The sequence below is a fragment of the Crocodylus siamensis genome, chromosome 7, assembly GCF_052110815.1.
Source record: "Crocodylus siamensis isolate JL-2025a chromosome 7, ASM5211081v1, whole genome shotgun sequence".
NCBI classification, from domain to species: Eukaryota; Metazoa; Chordata; order Crocodylia; family Crocodylidae; genus Crocodylus; species Crocodylus siamensis.
In genome coordinates this window covers 21,512,568-21,531,906 of record NC_143401.1, presented here as the reverse complement: position 1 = coordinate 21,531,906, position 19,339 = coordinate 21,512,568, and the positions used below count along the sequence as shown (strand labels likewise).

The window sequence follows — 19,339 nt, the reverse complement described above, 5'->3', positions numbered from 1 at the left end:
CATCATTAAACCTGTAATCACAGTTGTGGCTACACAAAGCTATTCCATAATTCATATAAAAATCCCATAAAGACTGACCTACAAAGCTAGTAGCAACCCTCTGCTGGTGAGTTGGGCTCTGCACAAAAGTGGAACTTAGATTCCATCTTCATAGCAATAAGCCAAAAGTTGCTTGGAGGAGACAATAACCTGCTGCAGGGATGAGCCCCAGGTACAGACACCCAGCGCTTCAGAACCCCTCAGCTCTAGCCAGGTCAGAGCCCCAGTGGCAGCAATTTCAAAGTGTTCCATGCTGGGCATTTTAGTTATCAACAATCAGATCAAACCTTACCAAATTTTGGCAAGCTGTGGAGGGTCACAGGTAGCCCCACCCCTTGACAGGTGCCCCACCCCTGGTTACCATCTTGTGACTGGACGTCCTGGCTCTAACTCCTGACCTTTCGCACTAGAAGTCCCTCCCCTTGCTCCCAGAAGTACTCCTTTCAGCAAGGGGTCTTGCCATCTCGGAACCAGAAAAATACCAAATTATATTCTAAAAAATGAACATCTAAAACATTCATTAATTTGATTTCAAAAAATATTTTTGTCCTGATTTACATGTTTGTGTACTGTACATAGAGATGATTGCACAATAGCTGAAAATGAAGTCTTACTCTTGTATATTGTGGGAGGGTATATGTTTGGGGGGGGCTGTGGGCGTGTCTATGGGGGTGGATAGGTGTGGGGGGTGTTGCTGAGTGTAAGATTTGTGGGCCTGGGGGGCTGTGTGGCTGGGATGTGTGAGAGGGTGTGAGTATGGCAGTGCAAGGGGGGTATGGGTGCATGTCTATGGCAGGGTGTGTATGTGGGACACCCTACAAACACACACACACACAAACACACACACACACAGTCTCTCCCTACACACACCTGATGCGAAAATCACGGTTCGTTTCTTTTGGAGGCTCGCAAATAATAATTCCTCAGGCACACACTATTAGCAACACAAAAGGTATATTTGCAAATAGGGTCAGAGCAGAGACAGAGAATCTCAGATTACTCTGCCCCCGAGGAAACCTCTCAGCCGGCTCTATATACTCTCCCTCCTGGGCACGTGTGCAGAAACAGGAACTCTTACAACTTATTTCCAGTTCATACAAACATATATGTAAATACGTCACTTCATACGTTGCATGTTCATTATAATTAACTACTTAAGTATGCGGGGCGGATAGGCATATATGCATTAGCTAATTACGCACGCTCAGAAAAGCCCCTAGGTCACCAAAAGTTGAAATTCTCCCTCTTCCAAGGACATAGTCAATTGAATTACAACTTCTGTAATCTACATGATAAAAAGCAGAAAGAGACTGGAGGAGTATGAGGGTTGAGAGTGATTTAGTGTAAGAACGGCTGACAGATTGGCAAAGGGGGTGATACTTTAGCACAAAGAGTCCTTGGTAGTGTTTCTTCTTATCAGGTATGAGATGTAAACTGTGCAGTTCTAACAACACTCTATTCATTATGCATTTTTAATAATATTTCTAACACACCCACAGACACACAAACAGGGGGACAGAGAGGGGCACGTGCCCCCTGGTAGCACTGCTGCCCCCCAACAGTAAGCACTCTGGCTTGCAGGGTGGCATGGAGAGCACTAATGCCCCCCTGAAATTGGCTCCGCCAGCAGCACATTGGCAGCAGAAGTGCCCGCACTTCTGCCGCCACCATGCCACCAGTGCACTTGGCAACCAGCCACTGGGGAACCCCCCACCCCCTCCCAGTCACCAGCTGGCTGGGGGACCTCCTTGGTCACCAGCTAGCTCCTGGGGTAGCCGCCCCCCCCCCCCGGTCATGGTCCCTGACACTCGGGAGGCCCCAGTCACCCATGCACACATACTTCCTCCCTATGCCCACCCCCCTGCCCTGGGTACTGGCATGGGCCCATGCTTCCAGACTCCAGGGATGCAACTGGGAGCCACCATGTGGTCCTGGAGCAGTGTAGATGCAGGAAGGCAGGGAAATAGCTGGGGGTGGGGCAGGGCTGGGCTGCTGTACCCTGCTGCCAACTCCCCTTGGGTCCTACTGCCCCCGGCTCCTGTCATCTTTGACAGGCAGTCAGGAGGAGATAAATACTAATTTTCTAATTTTTAGGGGCCCTGTGGGCTGGATAGAAATGCCTTGAGGGCCAGATCCAGCTCGTGGGCCATATTTTGCTCACCCCTGGCTTATGTTCTGCTTTTCTTTAAAAAATATTTCTTATTTCCCCTTTGCTGTGTGAAGGCTTTGTAGAAACAACAGGAGAAAGTGACTAATACAAAGGAAAGGTAACACTGACAGAACAACAGGGGCATGTCCATCACTGTGGCCAGGACTGCTGGTAAGGAACATCCCCTCTTCCCCTGCCCCCTCCATCACGCCTACTCAGCGGGCACCTCTACATGTTCATTAATTCACCATAAGTTTAGTACTTGGATAAACAAGTACTAAGCCAATGTGTAACTTGCATGACTGAACAGTAGCACCAGTGCACATGTTTTTAGTGATGTTAACTGTGGAGTAGCCTGATACTACTGCACGGTAGCATATTAGCATGGTTTTTGCCCAGCATGCTATTGCGCAGTGTTATTAAGCTACTGTGCAGTTAGTGTCTCATGTAGATGCACCCAGCGTGCAGCAGATCCCAAAAATGAGATAGTGTATCCCTATTTGGTGACCCTGAAAACACACCAGTAGGGACATCTAAGGCAGCCTGAGAGTGGTCCTGGGCACAGGCTCAGGGCTGCTATATACTGATGCAGTCTCAGGCACCACCCAGAGGCAGCGTAAACAAGTTCAAAGTGTCAGCAAAGGCACTAAGGAAGCAAATGGAGAAACAAAAAGGCTGATTTCCCCTCATAACTCTGTTAGAGGAAACTGAGATGCTACTTTCAATAATATGTAAAAATTTCAGAAATGAGGTTTTTAAGTTAAACTGCTGAATGTTTTAAGTCCAATTCTTTTTACATATAGATATGACTTTTACCACTACCACATTCTGTAAAATATAGGCCCCCCCATAATACTCTGACACAGGTGATACATCGTTTTTTTCCTAAAGAAACATCATGTTACTGCAGGACTGCACTTTGAAGTTTTCTTCAAGGAAGTTATAGGCCCAAGTGTTATATTATGTAGCGCACACATACACAAAAATGCATGCATACGTTGGACCCCCCCTCTACCCCACACAACCCTACACACACAAATTAGGTCCCAAAGTTCTTCCTAAAGAAAAATAACTCAGAAGAGTTAACAGAAAGAAGCCCCACATGAATTAATTCCCTGGGAGATGTGCCAGGTCAACAGGGCAAAGAAGCCAAAATCCCTTATTTGGGCTAATCCCACGAAGTGCTGAGCATTTTGGCCCCAGCCAGCAAAGTACCAAGGCAGATATCTGACTTTGCACATGAGCAGTCTGACTGAAGTTAATTGAGACTAATTACATCCTCAAGTGGTTTGTTGAATGAAGGCCTCAAACTTTTGATATGTCTCTGCAATTTTAATTCTTTTTTGAGGGAATTTGCACAGCAGCTTCACATCACAGCACAGCACTAACCTAAGTGCAACACCACCACCACTGTGTAGATCCTGTAGGCATTCTCACCACTAGACCTCAAAAAGCTAGAAAAAATGATGTCAGCATCATTATCCCCACCTTACAGATAGACATAGTGAGACACAACAGCTTGTGCTAGAATTCACCCAGCAAGGTAGTAGCATAGCCAGGAACAGAACCCATAACACCTGAATACCAGCTCAGTACTCTACCGATTGGAGCACATTGTGTACATCCCTTGTGTAGTATGCCCCTCCTAATAGAGCAGCACATTTAACACACTGCTCGATATGGAAACTTTGATCAGGTTCTGTGCAAATGCCCTGCTTTTCTGAAGAGTACAAGGGGACCTCTCAGGATATTAAAGATCTAAGAGATCATTTGAAAGATGTCTTACTCTCCAGCTCACCTGCTAGGTAAAACTAGATCTTTGTGAAAGGGTTTTTCCCCTTTAAAATTTCAGGGAAAGCAAAACATGTTTGTTTTACCAAAGCTTTGCTTTTTCATTAAACAAAACAAAAAACAAAACCTGGCAGCTGGACACCAAAACTTTTGAGGCAAAAACTGGGAAAATGTTGCTCTCAAATTGGGGCAGCAAAAGTTTAAAACTACCAGAAAATGAAGGGGGAAACAAAATCACATTTCAGTCAAAAATATGCAAAATAACTTGCAGTGGGTTGCCACAAATAAACAGCTGCTGATCCCAAAGTTAGCTGGTTTAAAACCTAGTTTGATCAGTTCTACCTTCCCACTACAATGTCCAGTATAAACACATGCCTCAAAGAGGTTGTCTTGTTTAACATATCAAAGCAAAAGCTAAGCAGATGCAAGGGCTCTATAAATACATCAGAAGGAAAACAGTAGGGAAGATGAAAAGCTATCAAGCTTAAGGACATTGTTGGCATTAGAACAAATAAGGATAAACAGGCCATAACTAAATTCAGATGCAAAATATTAATAAATGATTTCTGACTATTAGAGTAGTGAACTTCTGGAGCAGCCTTTAAGTGAGAGTAGCGAGACCAGAAAACTAACCAGTTTTAAGACTGCAGAAGTAATTAGTTGTGTTAGGGTATTGTTACTTTACACTTAGCATATGTTAGCTGCCCTTACAATGCTAGTGTCTGAGTATTCAAACAGTGAAGCATATGCTAAGTGCCCTTGTAGTGTAGTAAAATTAGGCCTTTTCTGGCAAGAAGTATCTCCAGATTGCATTACTTACCAGGTATTGAGTTAAGGTCAGACTGCTCCAAAGAGGTAATACAGACCAATTTTGTTGGGCTCCCATCCCCCACCACACCAGAGCCTTGAAGGTTCAAGGCTCCAGTGCAGTTCAGAGGCCAGGAGTGACATCAACACTGCATGGGAGCTTGTCCCAGACCTCACAACATGCAAGAACCAGGTCAAAGCTCTCATACAGAGCTGTGCTGTTGCTCTTAGCCCCCACTCAGCACTGGAGCCTTTGATCTGACTCCCAAGAGATGCCTGGGCTTGATGCCTATGTCAATCCCAGCTACTACACCTCACCAGAGCCTTGAAAATCAAGTGATTTTTGCTCTCAGCCCTGGGACTGCACCAGAGTTTTGAACATGCTCAGTGTGATCCCAGGACTCAGACTGAAAATCAGCTGATTTTTGGTTTCACCCCTAGGATTTCACCGGAGCCTATGCTGCAACAGCAGCAACTAGGGATATCTTTGATTCCTCAAAGCAAGTAAAAGTTCCCTGATGCCCCTCCCCTGCTCTCAGCACCCCCTTCCCTCTGGAGCTCAGTGGCACCTCCCCTCCACCCTGCCAATTACACCTGAGTGCAGGAAGGTTGGATCTGCCTGCCACCACTACTGTCCTCAGCTGACCCAGGGGCTCCAGGTACAGAGACCAGCTGCACAAGTTGCTAAACTTTGCCAGGGACAGCAGCAGTGATGGGAGTTCCCCCTCTTTTTGCATCTTCTCTTTGCCTGGTCCTCCCAGGTGTCCCCTGTACACCAGAAGCAGGCACAGGAAAGATAAGCCCACATACAGGCCCCATCCGAACTATACCAACCAAAATGAGCACCCTGAGCTCCAGTACAGTCTGTTCCAAGACAGTCCCTACAGCCCCCAGAGGGAATGGGGCAGAAGCAGCCCTGGGGTTCCCCTGACCACTCTGGGAAAACCCTGCTGGAGAATGGTGAAAGGAGGGAAGGAGAGGTGCTGCTGAGTGCCAGAAGGGAGGAGATACTCAGGGGAGTGATGATAAAATTCTTACCTGCTTTGGAAACTCAAAAAATCACAAGTTGCTGCTGTGGCACAATACGAGTGCAGCAGGGGACCCAGGTGACGGGCAGTGAGGAACAAGAGACACGGAGGCAGGGGTTCTGCTGTGTGTTAGCTGCAGAGCTTATGGCACAAACTCAGTAAAGCCCTGAAGCACACCTGTATATACATTCCTAACAATGAAAGTGTTTAAACATACAATTACTATTAAGAATATAACAAAAATATTTTGTATTTGAGCCTGTCTCTGGAAGAATTCAAATATTAAACTATTGGCTAGATTAACTGATCTGATTAGGCATAAAACATTTCTAATAGTTGCTGATATGCTTGAAAATAATAGATACCTCACCTGCTCTTAGATTATAAACTACAACCTGGCCTACAGCTTTTCTGAGATTTGAATTATGGTTGCATGAGGTCTGATGAGGTGGGTGATGAGATCTATCTGGGATCAACAGACCATACTGCAGCTTAGGCATGTGTTTCCATGTGGAGTGGGTGGCACTGGATTTTTTATTTGGTCTGCAAAACACTGTTTATGCCACTCCTGCTTTTCCATCTCCTGTTGTTATTGTGAGGTTTCAGAGTATTTAGATACCTGTGGCAGACTCTTTGTCTATTCAGGACAATCCTGAGCAAGTCTCCCATGAGTTGACATCGATATTGCATTTTTTTACATTGGTCTTGAGGACATCCCTGAAGCGCTTTCTCTGCCATCCTTCTAAGCATATGCCTTGGCCGAGCAGTGAAAATAAAACTTGCTTCAGGAGTCTAAAATCAGACATCCAAATAATATGGCCAGCCCAACAAAGTTGATGTCAGATGACAGTTGACTCAGTACTCATGGTGTTTGCTTGCAGGAAAACACTAACATTGGCACATCTGTCTTCCCACTGGATTTGGAGGATATTCCATAGGCAGCATTGATGGTACTTCTCCAACAACTTTAGATGTCTCCTGTACCTTGCCTATGACTCATCTCTGTACATCAAGGTGTGGATCATAACTGCTTAATAAACCATGAGCTTGCTTTCAGATCTGATGTCACAATCTTTGAATACCAAAGGCTGCCCTTGCAGATTTGAGGCAATGTTGCATTTTTTCATTGATGTCAGCCTTCTGCGAGATGTGGCTTCTAAGGTATGGGAAATACTCAACACTCTCCAGAGTCTCAGTATGGATCTAGAGTACCAGAGCTGGGAACTGTTCATTAGGAGCTTGTTGGTAGAGGACCTTAATCTTCAGAATATTAAGCGTCAGTCCCATTTTCTTGTATGCCTCAGTAAACACACTGATTACCTGAAGGTCTGCTTCCAAGTGAGTGCACACTGCAAGCATCATCAACATACTGGAGTTCAATGATTGTAGTCGGGGTGATCTTAGTTTTGGCTCGGAGTTGGCTGAGGTTAAACAGCTTACCATCCATTTGGTAATTTAGTTACACTCTGGCTGGAAGCTTGTTGGTAGCCAGATGTAACATCACAGCAAGGAATATTGAGACGAGTGTTGGAGTGATGACACGCTCTTATCTGATTTTAACCTCAAAGAGATCTGTGAGAGAGACATGCATTACCAATAACCATAGCTCACATATCATCATGGAGTAGGCAGAGAATGCTAACAAATTTCAGTGGGCATCCATACTTCAGAAGGATCCTCCACAACAGTTCTCAGCTGATGGAGCTGAAAACTTTTGTGAGGTTAAAGAAGGCCAGGTTTACGCTGTTCCTGACATTTCTTGTGTAGCTGGCACATTGTGAAGATCATGTCAGTTGTGCCTCTTGATGCCCTAAATCCATGCTGATTCCAGGAGAAGCTCTTCATCAAATGGAAAGAGATGGTTCAGAAGGGCTCTCGCAGTGATCTTTCCTGTGGTGGATAGCAAGGCAGTCCCCATCCATAGTTTCCAGTTGGACTTGTTTCCTTTCTTGAAGACTATCACAATCATGGTGTCCCTATAATCATCTGGGATTGTTCCATCATTCCAGATCCCTAAGATGAAGGCATGAAGCTGTGAGGTGAGCTCCTCTCCTCCCTCTTTTAAGATTTCAGTGGGGATTCCATCCACTCAAGATGCCTTGTCGGTCTGCATCTGCTTAATGATCTTCCTCATCTCATCAAAGGTTGGAGGGATTCCGATATCTCTGACTGGGCTTTTTAGAATGGAATTGAGAACACTCTCATCAACAGTAGAGTCTCAATTGAGGAGGTCTTCAAAATGCTCCTTCCAATGGACATTGATGGCTCCCCTTTCCTTGATCAAAAATCCTCCATCCTTAGGTCTCAATGGGGTTGATTCCCGAAGGCTTGGACCATGGATGGCCTTTCGTGGCACTGAAGAAGCTGCACAAATCATGGATGTCAGCTAGCTGTTGAACCTCCTTAGCCTTATCTTCCCACTATTTGTTCTTCATATCGAGTGCTTGCCTTTGGAACTCTGCCTTGGCTTGTTGGAGATTCAATTTATTTTGCTTGTAGTTAGTTTTATTTTGCCAAGCACAAAAGGCCTTGCACTTGCAATTGATCAACTCTTGGATCTCCTGGTCATACTCATCAAACCAGTCTTGATGTCTCCTGGTAGAGAATCCAAGCATATCTTCACAGGAGCTGATGATGGTGGCTTTGAGGGCATCCAACATACTGCTGACATTCTCCCATGGGTGCTGATTGGAATTCATCAATTTCTCATTGAGGTACTAGTGAAAGAGGTCTCTCTCACTTGGGTCCTTAAGGCCTTCAACACTTATCTTCCATCTTCATTCCTTCTGCTGCAGCCATCATTTGGGAGCCAATTTGAGTGACATAATCAAATGGATTAGTCCATGATCAGTTCAGCAACCATCAGCTCCTAGCATAGCTTGGGTGACGTGGACATCTTTGCGATCCATGGAATGGATGATGATATATTTAAGCAGATGCAATGCTTAGATCGTGGGTGTTGCCATGATGTCTTGTGCCTTTTTATCTGATGAAACAAGGTGTTGGTGATGGTGAATCCATGTTCCACGCAATTGGTCAAGAGGAGGATGCCACTGGAGTTGACCTTTTCTACTCCTTTGCTGATGGTTCCATTCCAGGGGTTAGGTTAGAGTCCCTTCCGACTCTGGCACTGAAATCACCAAGAAGAATGAGTCTGTCTCCCTCCAGAATGTCGAAAAAGACTTGGCCACGGTTGGCATAGAATTCCTCCTGGGTTTCAGTGGCAGCATCAAGAGTCACACACTGATGACAGTGACATGTTGGCTCTCTACCAGTTTAAAATGGAGAGTCATGAGGTACTCATTAATTCGGATAGATTGAGTTGGTTTATGAGTTCATTCTTAATGGCAAAAAACAACCTTGTAAAGTCAGCATTCTCCTTCCTGTTTACCTTTCCAGAAGAAGGTATAGCCACCTCCATGTTCTTTGAGCTGCCCATCTCCCTCTCACCAGGTCTCGCTCAGTGCAGCTACACTGATGCTGTGTTGTCTGAGTTCTCAGGCACCGATTGCAGCATGGTGCTCTGGGGGTTCACTATTATGGTTGTCCATGAGTGTCCTGATGTTCCAGGTCCCAAAATAATGGTGCATTTTTGCTGATATTTTTGACCACCATAAAGGTGATCCCACTGGATGCGGTTATCCAGCCAGGAAGAAATACAGAATACTGTATTAGACAGGCTATGTTTAGGACACCTTTTCTAGCCCCCTTCCCATGTGGGGTGAGCAGAGTAGATCCTGAAGAGGGCTGCTCAGTTTTCATTACAGCTGCCCAATTGCACTCCTGTCCCACCCAAGTGCTAGGTGACCTTCTTGTAACTGCTGCTTTTGTGCCAATAGCTGGTCACCAAATGGCTTGAGGAATGTGCTAGCATGGAAGACACCTGTGCATGACTTCTTCTGTTTTGGAGAAGCTGCTGCACATCAGCTCTGCCTCACAGGGTTCTTCTAGTAACTTGCATGCTGTGGCATGCCATTTAAGTTAAAGGGAGGCTTATACGTATAAATGAGAAAAGATTTTGGTTCTAACCAAAACTGTATCCTGACCATTACTTCAGGGGCATTGTGAAGAGGCACAGGGGAGATAAAATTTACTGTTCACCCAATCAATGCATATTCATTTCTTATGGTCTCTAAATCCATTTAACACCTGCACAGAATCATGGAAAAATAGGGCTGAAAACCACTAGAAGAGGTCATCAGGGGAGATCAAATTTACTGTTCACCCAATCAACGCATATTCATTTCTTATGGTCTCTAAATCCAACTAACACCTTCACAGAATCATGGAAAAATAGGGCTGAAAACCACTAGAAGAGGTCATCAAGTCCAACCCCCTGCTTAATAGTGAAGTCATCTCTACCATGTCCCAAGGAGATGACAAGAGGAAGCTAACCAGGAGGTCAGTAGGAAAAGAACCAGGATTTTAATTAGCAACATGTAAGAGACATGATTGTAAATTTATAGTTTTAAATGGAACAAATGAAGATTTCTGCCCAGAAAGTAATACTGATGTTTCATCTTTGTTTTCATCGCAAAACAGGCAATAAAAATAAAATTAAAAAAATCAACATTTTCCATAGAATAAAAAAGTTTGAAAAAAAATCAGTTTGAAGATGATGCAAATTTTGGGCCAGTTCTAGTCTACTTTTTAGAAACCTAAGCAGATTTAGGTAGTTAAGTGTGATTCTATGCCATTCTATCCAAGTCTATAAAAATTAATTAATACATCTACCTTTGTAACACACCATTATCTGACACTCAAGACTGCATCATAAACAAGAAGTGAGGAAGGAGAGAACTCACCCACCTCTCCAATTAATTTTTTTTCAAAGACTCAAGCAGGGTGGAATACAATGACACTTAGGTAGCAAAGTTCATTTATTTGCCTAATAGGTGGAACAAAACGGGTGTGTCTACACATTGCCATGCCTTAATACTTCCTTTTGGAAGTACTAACGCACGGAACTGTACAGGTGGTTACTGTGCTGTGCATGTGGCACATGGTTAGATTTCGCAACTATGCTGCCATAGCAGCACACTATACCCAGGGAGCACACTGCTACAGCGACATAGCTGGTGATCATGTGTAGACACACATGATCACTCCGTTGCCATAGCATGTCATATGGCAACATAATGCATCACTACATTGCCATAGTGCAACATGTAGATGTGCCCAGTCTGGCCCAAAGTACCACCAGAAGTGTATTAAACAGACTACTGAACTGATTCTCCATTCTCTTTCAGGAATTTTATGCCTACATAAGCCTAGTGACTTCAGTAGAAGAGAAAGCAAAATCAGGCATGTGCACAAAGCTATTGCTCTGATTTAAACACTTCAACAAGGAAAGCTCATTGGATTTATATTGACGAAATAGTGACAAAGAATCTTCAGGCCTTGGAAAGATAATATTAACTCAGCAGGATGCAATGGGTAATTAGACACAATGCTGCAGGAGAAAATAATTCCAAAGACAAAGGTGAGAGGAGAACTATTGGCAAACATGAAAATGTGGGTGTGACCTTGGCAGCTCTACTCCTAAAGTTAACTGACACTCTTCAAGAAATATTACTGCAGCTGATGGGGTCATCTGTGAGGAAGGGGTATGCACTGAAGAAATGCTTTGTAGGACCAAGGCCCATTTCTTGATTTTACTGATGAATCAGGAATCTGTGCCTGAAAGTACTTAGCTCCAGCACTTCAAAAGGATTGGCAACAGAGTATCCTTTAAATATACCCTATACCGCCTTTTTTACTGTGCCTTGTGCTATGGCTCTATTTGTTTGAGAACTTTTGTTGTAAGGAATTATTTTAGTAATTGGTCCATGAGCAATGTAGCAGTCCCTGAAGGCAGAATAATGCTTAGTTTTGTGGTAGAACAAGCATTTCCATTCTAAAGCCCGTAAAAACCTATACTATGTGTTTGCCTTACCCACTTAGAGGCAATCAACATAGGTTCATTAGAGGCAGGTTCTGTCAGACCAACTTGGTTGCCTTCTATCACAAGGTCACAAAATCCTTGGATGAAGGTGTTGCAGTGGACGTAGTCTTTCTGGACTTTAGGAAGGCCTTCGACGCTGTCTCTCACCCCATTCTCATTAAAAAATTAGGCAACTGTGGTGCCGATGCCTGCACAGTCAGATGGGTCGCAAATTGGCTGGGGGCCGCACCCAGAGAGTGGTAGTGGACGGGTCATTTTCAACCGGGGGGATGTGGGCAGTGGGGTTCCCCAGGGCTCGGTCCTCGAGCCCGCACTGTTCAACATCTTCATCAGTGACTTGGATGAGGGAGTGAAAAGCATCCTGTTCAAATTTGCCGATGACACTAAGATGTGGGGAGAGGTGGGCATTCTAGAAGGGAGGGACAGGCTACAACGAGATCTGGACAGGTTACAGGGGTGGGCGAATGAAAACCAGATGGGTTTCAATACTGACAAGTAGAAGGTAGTGCACCTGGGGAAGAAGAAACAGCACCATACCTACAGGCTGGGGAACTCCCTTCTCATCAGCACAGAGGCAGAAAAGCTTCTTGGAGTCACTATTGATGCCAAGATGAACATGGGCCGGCAGTGTGAGGAAGTGGTCAGGAAGGCCAACCGCACCTTGTCATGCATCCACAGATGCATCTCGAGCAGGTCCAAAGAGGTGATCTTCCCCCTCCATGCAACGTTGGTCAGGCCACAGCTGGAGTACTGTGTCCAGTTCTGGGTGCTGCACTTCAAGAGGGATGTGGACAACATGGAGAGGGTCCAGAGGAGGGCCACTCACATGATCAGGGGGCAGCAGGGCAGGCCCTACAAGGAGAGACTACAGGACCTGAACCTGTTCAGTCTCCACAAGAGAAGGCTGAGAGGGGATCTGGTGGCTATCTATAAACTGGCCAAGGGAAACCAACAGGCAATGGGAGAGTTCCTGTTCCCCCAAGCACTACTGGGGGTAACAAGAAATAATGGCCATAAGTTGACTGAGAGTAGATTCAGGGTAGATACCAGGAGACACTACTTCACATTCAGGGCGGCTAGGATCTGGAACCAACTTCCAAGGGAAGTGGTACTCGCTCCTACCCTGTGGGTCTTCAAAAGGAGGCTAGATAATCACCTTGCCAGGGTCATCTGACCCCAGCATCCTTTCCTGCCCATGGCAGGGGGTCGGACTTGATGATCTGCTCAGGTCCCTTCCGACCCTACCAACTATAAAACTTCAACATTAAGTGCTTAATGGTTAGTTTTTTTAAGGTCCAGTGAATAGCATGGAGGCATTGTATAGTGATGTTGGAGATTAGACATAAATCCTTCAGTGGGAGTTAGGCATATACATATCTTCAAAGATCTGTAATTGCCTTTCTGAACAAGAAACCGAAGGGCCTGCCCATCCTCCTTTCCATTTTAATCTTTTACTTATATGCTGACATCAGGAACACTTGTTTCCAGCCTTAACTACTAATAAAAACTGTGATATAGCTGTGAATAACTGAATAGCACTTGCATCACCATTTTGGTCCTTTGGTCACAAGGATATATTTTATTGGCCTCAAAAGCTAGCTGTACTTGTCAGCACTGTAACGAGATTCTTGATGGCCGCAGGCGAAGTTTTAGCACCGGGCCCCACTTAGCTAGAGATAATGATAATAATAATTTTAAAATTACCATTTTCAGGCTCCCTTTCTGTCCAGGCCCCAGACACCCCTGGTATTTGTTCAGAGTTATACTGGTTTTAAAAGATGTTTTAGCCATGGGGATGCCTACTTTTGTAATATTTTTTTAAAAATTACAGTATCCTATTGGCTCTCTGCATGCTTTAGATATTATAATTACTGTCTGTGTATATGGGGATAACACCTTGATGTCCCAATCATGCAGCAGAATCCCAGGGTGTTAGGAACTGTTCAAACAGAAGAAGATGACAGCTCTCCCTTTAAACGTTCCTTACAATTATACACATATTCATATGCATATAATAACCAATTACTTCTCTGCCATAGTAATGTCCTCATCTCCCCTGCTTGTTTCCTATGGCTAGTAACCTACCGAATTCATAGAGGAAGTGGGCCACACAACAGCTCCTTTTATTTTGCAGGTTCTCCCATGCTTCTCTCCTCCCCTCCGATTGCTAATTGGCTGAGGGGTCCCAGTGGCCCTGCCACTTGTTGCTGACTGGCCAAGAGGCAAGAAAAGGAGCCATACTTAATACCATGGTTTTTGCCTCCCTGACAATCAGGAACAAGCAGCAGGGCCCCTCTGCCAATTGGCGGGGGGGCACATGTGGGAACCTGCAAATTTACAGAAGCTGCCACACAGTCCACTTCTGCTGTGAATTCAGTAGGTCCCTAGCTATGGCATAGTATAGGTGTTCTTGGTGTTTTCTAGCTTTGTGCTTTATGGTTATATGTAAAGGGTTGAAATGGTGATTTTTAGGAATCCCTGGGTACATGGTTGCCTGAAAATGCAAGAGACTGGATTCAGTGGACCAGGAGACCCCTTTGGGGCCTGCATTCCTAATGACTAAAGGAAATGACAGCTTCTTTTAGCAGATCACACTGCTAGCTCTACTCCAAGTAGATACACTAATCACTGAGAGCTGTTTGAATGTCCTTATTAATCACAACCTTGTCACTGCATAGATTTCAGTGTATGTTACTTAGCTAAAATTCATTTAGCTTTTCAACAGGGTATAGTTCAGCAGTTAAGTGTTGCATGCAAGCCTTGTGCCTCAACCCTCTAGGAGGCTAATGTATACCGCCAACTGCTCCTCTGGATCATGGATAGATTCCTGGCATCACCAGTTGGTTGGGGAATAGCAAACTTAATGGGAAAAAGCCCCATATTTCAGTGCACCACACACACAGGAGCAATTTTTTAAAGAAAAAAAACAGAAGTATGGTGTATGTGTGACCTTACTGAACAGAATTTCATAGCATAATGCACAGCTAAACAGAAACAGCATAATATCAGCAGTCCCTTTATAGCAATAAAAATCACTAAGGAAATTAATGCAGTGGACAAGGAATAGGTGTCCTTCTACTAGGAAGAGAACAAATTGGAAATCAAGAAACCTGGGTTCTCTACTCCTGGCTCTGACAATGATTTTTTTATGATTATGTGGAGGTTGTTAAACATCCTCATTTTCCCAATTCTGAAATTGGGGTGATAGCTCTCACCCCTTTCTAACAGGTAGGAGTAAGTCTTTTGATATTCTTGGGACTAGAAGTCAAGTCTCCCAACTTTCTCATTCATGCTTTTTCATCACATACATCCTTCCTATTAAAGACAGTGGCTCGACACAAAACAACTCAAATAAGTAGGGCTGCACAAGTTGATCATGAGTCTAATGATACTCCAATTTTTTCTTAAAAGACCCGGGTCCTGGACTTCTCTGAATACATGGATTTCTTTCCATTGCTACTCCTCCTTGTTATGGGGATAGGCCTAAAAATGTGATCCAGGTGCACCCTAAGGGTGGGTCCCCGGGTGCAGCACTGTGCAGTTTGTGGTGCCACAAACCACGTGGGAAACATGAAAACATGAACCACTCTGAAAATTTGGAGCGCAGCAGCAAATTTTCTACCACGAAATCCCAAAAGCAAAAAAAACTCCTAGGAAAAAAGTTGTGTACAGCAAGTGTCAGTAGCATGGGCCACAACAAATGGAGGGCAGATTAATACTCTGGCTGCTGGCCAGGCTCTAGGCTGCTGGATCTGCACCCCTGCTGTACCAGGACATCATGTAATACTGCCTCCAGTAATTACACCAAGTAATACCCAGCCTCCCTACTCCTATTCTAAACAATTTGCTGCATACCGAAGAACACATGCAGGGGGATGATATGGGCACAAAGCAATGGCACAAATTTGCTTTTGTGCCTCTACAAGCACACACCCATGCACATGGGGATCCACCCTAACGGTTCAAAAACCAGAAGGCAAAGAAAAAGGACCCTAAGCTTATCATTTCCTAAAATACCTTATAATCTCAAGACTTTTTGAGCCCTGATTTCTACGTTTTGAGTGTGTGGGATGGGAATAGAGCATAGGCAGTATGACTCAGACCATTTCTACACAGCAATCAGAGGCTCAATTGCAAGGATTGGCAAAAGCAAAGTACATCATTTAATCTAGTTAGCAGGAGTAACAGCAGCAGCAAAGTCACAGTGGCACAGGCTTCAGCAATGGCTAGAAACCTGAATACATACCCAGTGTACTCAGTGAGCCTGTAGAGCTTTCACTGAAGTCTGTGCTACTGCCTCTTCCTTGCCATTCATACTTTTGCTAGCTAAATTAAATATAGACCAGCTATGACTACCAAAATATACATGCACTTTCAGTTGCATGTAGATGCACCCTGAGTGAATGATGTCAGTCAGATTCTTACATTACAACCATTGTTGTGGTATTTAAGAACTGTAAGTCCTTTCACACTGTGGATTTAGATTCTCCACTTTAACATTCCATTAGTGGGATTCTTTTAATTGCACTTGGCACAAACTTCCAACAATCATCCTAAAATCAAGCACTTTCTTGTCTATCCTGATGGCTCTACTCCCCATCTGATCAGCACATTCATTGCCAACCTGTTTTCATTTCCCAAGCTATTTCCAACTCCCTCACGGTCCACTAGAACTTTGTGTCTAAGTCTTGTGACAGTACCAGATCCTACATAATCTTGGCATAAGGCAAATGCACTCACAAGCAAACCAATATCATCCCCAAATCAAACTTCTGCCATATGGAAACATTTTTTTCCATGGCAAAATGTAAATTACAACATTAAATATTATAAAGAATGCCAAGGAATCAACATTTTGAAATAAAAAGTAAGTTTTGTTTTGACCTTAAAATATCATTTAGTTTCAGTTTTTGGAAACCTGAACAGAAAAACAAAATTATATTTTAAGTCAAAATGAAAGCAGCTACTTCCCTCTGAAACATCAATTCAAATTGAAACCAGTTCATATTTTCCTCAACCAAAATGGATATTTCCTAAGCAAAAAAGAAAAGAAAAAGAAAGTCAAGCAATGACATTTTGACATTGTTTTACTTTCTGAAATGTTTCTAAAAATTGTGGTTTTCCAACCAGTTTATCCACAGCATAACATAAGGATCAGTACATTTCCTGAAGGGAGGACTTTTCTGATCTGAGTAGGATCTGCTATTATTTGCACAAACACTATTCGGCTCATCAGGCATGATTCCTGCCATCTGGGACTAAAAGGGAGAGCAACATTCAAGATTTCAGCAACATCAGCTCTGAACTTTAAGCTCAGTTTGGCTCAGACCTTGAATCCCAGACTAATCCTGACCCAAACACAATCTGTGGCTTAAAAATAAGAATATTCCTGTGGGAAGTGGGGAAACGCCCTCCAAAATAAAAATAAAAAGGACTGCATGTTGCAATGAAAAACTTAATAGGTCTGAAATGGGTTTGGATACTTATGAATGACAAGCATATACAGAACTATTACCATAATTAGGGCAGCAAGAATTTTGCTTTAGGGCTTAAGCTGATTTCTAACTATTCTGGATCAGGACAAAAAATACATCAGAGGCAAATTATGCCACATTTTCTGCTCCATGGATTTTAAACATTTCTCTGAAGCAGTTAGCGTTGGTCATTGTCAGATCTGGAGGCTAGCTAGACCTTGAGTCTCATCCAGTATGGTGACATATATCCATTTTAAATGCAATTGCATATAATCAGGTTCTCAGTGGATGCATCTACACACACAGGACACTTTTCTGTGCATTAGATTAATCTAATATGCAGTAAAGCATCACCGTCTATACATGCGCAGGACTAACTGCACAGTAAATTAGGCTAATTTGTCATTTGCTAGTACCAGGAAATATGGATACTAAATAAACGGCACATTAGCTAGTGTAGATGCTGGCTGAGAGCAATTTGCTCCTAGTCAGCCCAGATAGCAAGGGGCCTACTGCTGCCTGGCTTAGCCCTGATGTGTGGGAAAGCTGCAGAGATCTGGACCCAATTTACACATAATTGGGATACAGTAGTCCCAGCTGCTGGAGAAGCTCTCCCAGCCACATGGAGATCAGAATCAGCCCCAGTGCTCCCCACCAGCCCTGGACTGGCACCTGGGGGAGCTTGGAGCTCCCCCTGGCTGCTGCAGGGAGACAGAGCAGAGTAGAAGCAGCCCTGGAGTGAACTGCTTCTGCTGGGAGCAAATTTGCTCTCAATGGTCACATGTTCATGCATGCAGGTACACAATTTAATGCAGGGGTGATGTGCACGTGCCCCCCGAGTGTGGTGATGCACCCTCTACAAAAAGGCACCACCAACAGTGTCAGTGGTGCCTGCGGCCATATGCCGCTTGCTGCCAGTACCCACTCCACCTCCCACCGCCGACACTGTCTACAGGTGGTCCGTGATCCCCACTGGCCACCACCTCCAGTGACGTCTTTGGGTGGTTGCCACCCCCTGGTCAGCGCTCGCCACCCCCTCCCCCGCCCCTCCCTGCTGCTGACAGCACCAGCGAGGTCTGCAGGAGCTCCTGCTTACCACCATCATGCTCATGCCACCGCCATGCCCCCCCCAGCCACCAGAGGCACGTGTCATTCATGGTTTATTTCACCTGAATTTTCTGTGAAGAAAATTCAAGCACATTAAGTGTACATGTAGACACATCCAGTGTTGCAAAGAAGACTTAGTACATGGTAAATCTGTGGAATGTTATCCAGTATTAAATTTAGAATGTGTTCTGAGCTGTTGCATGTTTACTACAAACCTTACATGTACAGATTGCACTCCACCATTAGAAGGTCAGCAAGCAGGCCTCTCAAATACAGACAAAAGTGTGGACTGGCAGAGGTGAGGTGAGGTGAAGATGCAAGTTCCAGTCCCTCCTTGACCAACCATTTCAGCTGGCATCAGTTCTCCAGGGGCTTCCTGGAGATAACAAGTGGTAGAACTGAGCAAATCCTTATCCTGACTGCTCTAATCCATAGGCACTTCATGCTTCAGTGACACAAGCTCCTGGCCTTGGTGAGGCACTACTTTGAGGAGCATGATGCTGCCATGGGCATCATGCTAGCCCACTTGCAGAAAGCACAGTACAGCACCAAATAAGCCAGGTGCTGCAGGCCTGGTATCAAATGCCACTTTGTTGCTGCTGGACACTACCAATGATCTCAGACTGGTGGGAGCAGCTCACACTTAGAACCTGGGATGATGAACAGTGGTGGGAAAACTGTAGGATGTCCCATGTCACATCCATGGACCTTTGCTGGTGACCCTGCTCCAGCACCAGGCTTTGGGTTTTGGTGCCTTGTGTGCATCAAGAGACACCTAGTGATTTAGAAGGTGGTGAACACTTACAGCCTCCATTTCATTGCCAACCAATTTTGCATGGGGTGGACAATGATGATGAAAGCTGTACAGAAACTGTGACACACCATATTTGAGGAGCTTGGGCCTTAGTTCACCCAGTTAGGAACCCACAGGAGGTCATCGCTGGGTTTGAACAGCTGGTACCCACATGCTCAATTCTGTATCCTCATCACCATGTCTCTG

At 44.5% G+C, this 19,339-nt stretch overlaps 1 protein-coding gene across 1 annotated transcript in view; it reads right to left on the bottom strand.

Annotated features, from left to right (window-relative positions):
- The window catches only part of WDFY4 (WDFY family member 4), a 291,265-nt gene that overhangs the window by 123,438 nt on the left and 148,488 nt on the right, over nt 1–19,339 (bottom strand). The gene's annotated exons all lie outside the window — the stretch shown is intronic.